The following is a 6,551-nucleotide window of genomic DNA, read 5'->3' as shown; positions in this document are numbered from 1 at the left end:
CCCCGAGAAGTTGGGGGGCCACCGGGGCCTAGAGCATGGCCCTGCCACAGCGGCCCCGCCCCCGGTCATCCTCTTCCCCCGAGGCCCCGCCCCCCCACTGTTCACTCCTCTGGCCCCCGAGGTCCCCCTACCTGCCCCTCGCTCCTCTCCGCCTCTTCCCCCAGGACTCCACTCACCCCCTGCTTGCTCCTCTCTGCCCCTTTCCCCGAAGGGGGGCTACCGGGGGGCCATGGGGCCAGGCACCCGTCCCTTTTCTCTGTCTCTGGTGAGCGGGGGGCAGGGGGGTCCTTGGGGAAGGAGGTGGAGCAGGACAGGAAGAGGCACGAGAAGACGGGGCCGCGGGGGAAAAGGCCGAGGGGGGTTGGGGTGCAGGTTTTGGGGGAGGAGGCGGAGGGGGGATGGGAAGAGGCAGAGCAAGAGCAGGGCATCGGGCTAAGAGGCAGAGGGGAGCGGGGTGCAGGCGGGGCCCCCACTTCTCTGGAGCTTCGCTTCCAGCACTCGAAAGATGACCACGGGCCCACGGGCCTCCGGCGGGGAGACCCGCCCCACATCCCCAGCGTTTCCCCCCCGCATGGACGGCCTTTTGGGGGAGGCTCAGCCTCCCGTGGCCTTTTATACGGGCTGCCCGTGCTCAGCTCCTTCCACGCTCTGGAGAGGAGCAGCACCCAGGGGTGGGGCTGAGCCGGGGGGCGCTGGGTGAGGGGCAGAGGCCTGAGACCGCAGGGACACAGCGTGAGGCACCATCCCAGGCATCCCCATGAAAGGAGCAGAACAGGGTTTACCTGGGGTGGGGAGTGTATGGAGAGCGTCTCAGGGCCGGTGGAGATGTATTGCCCTGGTGAGCAAGTGTGGCTAAAACACAGGCCTCGCTGTGAGCAGGATTTGAACCTGCGCAGGGAAACCCGGTCGGATTTCGAGTCCAACACCTTAACCGCTCGGCCCTCACAGCTGTGAGTGACGTGACCCCCTAAGGCCCGAGAAACTGGTAAATAATCACAGTGCCCAGGCCTGAAGTCATCAGAAACACAGAATTCAAACAGGAAACCTGGTTCCCAAAGCGCAGGGGGATTTGGGGTTCTCGTTGCTTAGCCATGTGGTTAAACATCAAACCAACCCCCTCCTGTGGGGCCTGTAATTGTTTAAAGATAGGGACATGGAGAGGTTAACTGACCTGACCAAGGTCACGCAGGGGGTTAGAGTCCACTCTGAGCCCCAGTTCCCTGCTCTATCCACCAATGTACTGACTGTCTTGCTGTATTCAACAGTTTTTATTGTCTCTTTTCTCTATTTATAAACAGGACTAAGCCATGACCGGACTGTCAGATTGGAGAATGGGACACAGCTCCCTTCACCTGGACCCTGGATTTCTCATTACTTCAGAGAAACTTGTTAGTGGAAAAATGAACCATATTCAAATAACTACAGATTATGAACCGTTTGTTGTTGTTGCCTTGGAAAATCTCCCAGCCCTTTCCCCTGAGTCAGGAATTATGGTTTATTGGTTCACTCTGATTTGTTTCAGTTTTATGTTTGCATCTATTGCAACTAATGGGTCAGAGGTCACTTCCGAAAGTCCCAGACACGTGCCTCAGTTTCCCCACCTAGCTCCCTTCTCGGTACCTTTGATTTTCCTCAGAGTCTCCTTCAGAGCACTGGTTTGTTGGCACCAATAACCAGGTCTGATTTCCAGGTCAGGAGACGTGTCCTCCAGCTGCTGGAACTTTCCTTTTTCACAACAAGAAAGAAACAGGTTTTTTCCCCAAATAATCATTATCATATTTTACTATGAATTTGTTGCCACTGAAAATGCTGAATTGAGGGGTCTGGAGAATGAATCTCTGTGTATCCAGCCACAGAATAGCTACAGCCCCAGCAATGGCTGGCCAAGCTTCCCCGAGTGTCCTGTCAATGTGCTTCAGTCCTGATTGACTGAGACCAGCTCTGGGGACAGGACGGGAGTTCAGTCCCCGCGGGCAATTCACTCCTTGGCCTCCATGCTTCAGTGACCAATAGATTACAATGTTCCTGCTGGTCTTCATTCTGTGGACATCTGACCACCTGAATCTGGACCAAGATCCACTCCCTCATGACAGGTTCATTCCTTACCAGTCTCTGAATGGTCATCAGAAGAGAACCCCAGTGCCCTGGAGGTGACAGGCCTGGACTGTGTCCCCGGAGTCCCGGGGCATCGTCCCTGCCCTAAGGCTGTGGCTGCACTGGGGAGTTTACAGTGGCAGTCTCGAGTGGAGCCGCTGGAAGCCGACGGGAGGGAGTTCTCCACCCTCAACGAGCAGCCGTAGCCAGGTTGGCAGGAGAAGCTCTCCCAGCACCATAGCACTGTCCACACCGGCGCTTTGGTCCGTGTAACTTGTGTCACTCGGGGGGTGGCTTATTCACACCCCTGAGCCACATACGTTCTACCGACACAAGGGGGAGTGTAGACGCAGCCTTAGCAGAGAAGCGATTAAGAAAACCGCTTTAGTTTTGTAGGAAATGCAGGAACCCCAGGTTTGTAATAAAACCAAAGGAGATTCCGACCCCACGAGTCACCTTCCCCACTTTGCAGTTGTGCCCTGGAATAGTTGTTTTGTCTCAGCCTGTGGCCAGAATAATGAGGTGTGAGGGGGAAGGAGCCAGGCACCTGTCTATGGTGCTTCTGACATCCTAGAGGGGAGAAAGGAGAAAAGACGCTCAGTCCCCCATGCCACTCACACAGGGGGTGGGAACTTTGGTGGTAATTTAAAGAGAATCAAGGGGCTCAAAGAGAGACAAAGGTGTTAACGTGACCCTGTCACTGTCCAACATTAAACAGGTGAAACAAGGCTTGCAGTTTGGTATTTAGAAACTTCAGCCTGCTTAGTCCCAAGGCAAACACCCCTCTAAAATCCTTGTTAGTGTTTTATTAAAATACAGAGGAAAAAAGAGAAAGAGCTAAAGCAATAGAAATGTAAAATATTCAATAAGACTTTTCTTTTTACGGCGTCCCTTGTGCCCTTTCTCTTTAGCTGGGAGAGTTTTTAGCAGGAAAGTTCCTTATGTGACAGTCTCTTAGATGGTATTTAAGATGGTAAGAGCTGTCCTTCTGGGGAAATAGAAGAGGTTAGCTGAGATGGGCTGGAGCTGTCATTGTTGTGGTGTTTCTTGTAAAAGTCCAATCCCATTTCCTAGGTGGCAAGATAAGGCAAACACACACCCAAATGGGGAAAGAAAGGAACAGCAAAGATAGAAGATGCAGCTTCTGGCTCTGGTGTTGACCTCTTGCAGCTTCACTGCCAGAGAAACACAAGCCTTGCACAAGGCCTTCCAGCGACGCCGAGACCTGGGAAACTTGTTTCAGCTCAGGCTGCTTGGGGCATGGCATTTAGCTGTCGTTCTTTTCACAGGCTTACAGCAGTGTTGCAAAACATGCAGTCTTGGCCGGCTGAGTCAAATGTTGATTGAACAGAAGCAGAAGGAGAGGGATAGGAGAAAGAAAAAGCGATACGGAAGGGAAAAGAGAGGCTGGGGGTGGAGGTGTCTTACTTAGGCCTGGCTACACTAGAAAATGAGGTCGACAGAACGACATCATTCAAGGGTGAAATCCAGACCCCTGCGCAGCCTAGCGGAGCCAACAGACGTCCCTCCTCCCCCCGCGCCCCAACCCGGAGACAGTGCTCGGTCCAGGAGAGAATTCGTCCGTCCCCCAGCTCTCCGCAGCCGGCGATGGCGTTCCGTTGGCACGGGGGTGTCCCCAGGTGGTGTTTGGGATTCAGTTGGAACCAGTGGAGATGACACCGTCATCTAGCTCCCTCTCTCTGGCGTAGTCTGGTAAGAATATCTCATGGGATTACAACAAGGAAGGTTTGGAGTTTGAGATCCCGGAGCCCTTCCTTTTCTGGCTGGTACCTAGCCACACAGCCAAAGGTGGGGAATTAGCTCACATGGAAGAGCGGTTGCTTTGCCTGTGAGAGGTTGTGGGCTCAGTGGCCGTATTCCCCATGCGCTGCTGTGCATCTTTATTCTGTCTCATGTGATCAGCCCACCCGCCTCCTTTTCCTCCTGTTTTGGCCTCCCTGTCCATAGCAGTCAGGCAGAAGATCAAACGCCTTCCGTCCCAGGCCTGCAGCTAGCCAGGGGATCGAATCCACAATCTTGACCTCTTTAGCGCCAGGATCTGGCCAACTGAACGAGGCAGCCCCTGGGAAGCTCCTCAAAGCCTTCCGCCAGCGTATGGTTAAAGATGTGAAAAGCATGTGAAAGTTCATCAACTGTTGCAAGAAGTGTGAAAAATGTTTCGTGGCCATTGTGAAATCCTTTCCTTTTCTTTTATGGGGGGAGCATTAGGGCTCTCTCTCTCTCCCGCTCTCTCTGTGCACGTGTAAGCGCATTTCCCGTTTAGATGCATGAGAAAATTTGGAAGGTTAGACAGGCTTCAGGGCGGTGGCGTTAGCTCAACTGGAAAAGTGCTGGCTTTGCATGGGAGAGGTAGTGGGATTGCTCCCCATGTTCTCCAGCCGACTCTCTTGGGGTGAGGAATTGGCCCTCTTCTTGCTGAGCACCGACCACCCTTTGCCTCCTCCCCCATGCTCCTCTGCACAAAGCTGATTGGCTAGGAGGGAGTGTCACTCAAGGACATGATGACTCTGCTCTCTGGGATGCACTGAGTGAATGGGCAGACGGGTGGGAGGTGCCTGATGCCATCATAGCTGTAGGTCACGTAACCCACATGGCCTCCTGAGCTCAGCCCACGATGGAGGCATACAGACAGCTTGGAGTGAGCCAAACCAGCTAAGGGCTGTGTGCGGCCATGTATCTGTGGGTGTCTGGCCAGGCCAAGGGAGGGGTGTTAACTGGACGCTGTGCCAGGGAGTTTGTGTAGGTCCGGTTGGAGATCCTGAGCTGGGTCTGCTCCTGGATTTGTTGGGTTAGATAAAAGTGGTGTTCTCTTCTGAAGTCTGGTGCTTGTTCTAGGGGCTAACTCTTATCCCTGCAACACATTTCATGCAGGGACCGTTGGTCTTTGTGCCAAGGTGCGTGGCTGGGATCCAGGACTATAAGTATCCCCCCTCCCCCAACACTGTTGTGCTTAAGAACCCAAAGTCCACGGTTTACCTGGCTAGCGCCTCGGCCTGGGGCCAAAGGTGGGGAATTAGCTTAAGTGATAGAGGGCTCACTTTACCTGTGAGCAGTAGCGGGTTTGATGCCCACATTCTCCAAGCGCTGACTTGTTGCAACTGGAACAAAGGACAGTAACTACAGGGGTGGGAGTGATTGCTGGAACCAGGCCATAAACTACAGCTTTGGTCTGAAAAGGATTATACCAGAGATAACATCCAGAGTGAGAAGTTAGTAGCTGTAACTAGATCCTTAGTGTATTAAGTTAGCCTTGCGTATTTCGATTTATTTTACTTAGTAACTTACCTTGTTCTGTCTGTTATTACTTGAAACCATTTAAATCCTACCTTTTATACTTAATAAAATCACTTTTGTTTATTAATAAACCCAGAGTAAGTGATTAATACCTGGGGGAGAAAACAGCTGTGCATATCTCTCTATCAGTGTTATAGAGGGTGGACAATTTATGAATGGACCTTGTATAAGCTTTATAAAGAGTAAAAATGTTTTAATTGGGGTTTGGATCCCATTGGTAGCTGGGTGTCGGGGTGCTGGAGACAGGTACCCTGCTGAGCTGTTTTCAGTGAATTCTGCAGCTTTGGGGGCATGGCCCAGACCCTGGGTCTGTGTTGGGGAGGCGAGCATGTCTGGCTCAACAAAGCAGGATTCTGGGGGGGCCAGACTGGCAGGGAAAACTGGCTCAGAAGTAATTTTGGCACATCAGGTAACAGTCCCAACGGGGGCTCTGTGACCGAACCCATCACAGGGATATCCCCTTGAAATCAACCTCTCTAGTCTCACGCACCCTTGTCTTTGTGACACTGGACGTTTCCTGTCTTCCTTCAGACTTTCTGCCATGCAATCTCTATGACCCTGGAGGGCCTGATAGGTGTCTGACCTGTCGAAGTATAGGAAGCAGGGGCAGCTTCTCTACCTCCTCCGATCTCATTGACCCACGGCTTTTGCCGCCCCTATGGCACTGTCCTCTATGGCGCAGGAGGACTCTGGGAATTCTGGCTCAGACAGTGCTCCTGAGACGTGGTGGGAATAGTTCAATAGGCATGAAAAAATGGGTGTCTCTAATCACAGTCATCCTAGTCTCTGGAGAGTCTGGAGGACTCTCATCTACCTAGCCTGGGGCTCATCTTTATGACCTTGGAGGACACCTGTCTACCCAACTCCAATATCTAATCTCTGTGACACTCCCCTTCCCGCCCTGCAGCCCCAGGGATGGGAAGGAGGGGGTGTGAATAGCTCTGGAGCTGCAGGAGGAGCATAGGGGCCCTGAAGGGCACATGTGGGGGCTGCAGGATGAGAACTGTTGGAGGGTCAGGGACAGAAGTGATGTGGGGCTTGGGGCTGTAACTACTAGCGGGTCTGGGGGACAGGCAGATGTGGGGGTGGCAAGGACAGCAAATTAATTGTGATTTGGGAGGTTTGGGGAGAAGGTGAATCCT

The 6,551-nt window shown here is 52.9% G+C and overlaps 1 non-coding gene across 1 annotated transcript; it reads right to left on the bottom strand.

Moving 5' to 3' along the window:
* Positions 1-867: 867 nt before the first annotated feature.
* TRNAS-CGA (transfer RNA serine (anticodon CGA)) lies at positions 868-949 on the bottom strand. Its single transcript has one exon. It is a non-coding gene; the product is annotated as a tRNA-Ser (tRNA).
* Positions 950-6,551: the final 5,602 nt, after the last annotated feature.

Source organism: Lepidochelys kempii, chromosome 11 (assembly GCF_965140265.1).
Source record: "Lepidochelys kempii isolate rLepKem1 chromosome 11, rLepKem1.hap2, whole genome shotgun sequence".
In the NCBI taxonomy this organism is placed as follows: Eukaryota; Metazoa; Chordata; order Testudines; family Cheloniidae; genus Lepidochelys; species Lepidochelys kempii.
The sequence above is the reverse complement of the archived record's forward strand: the minus strand, read 5'-3'. Positions and strand labels throughout refer to the sequence as shown.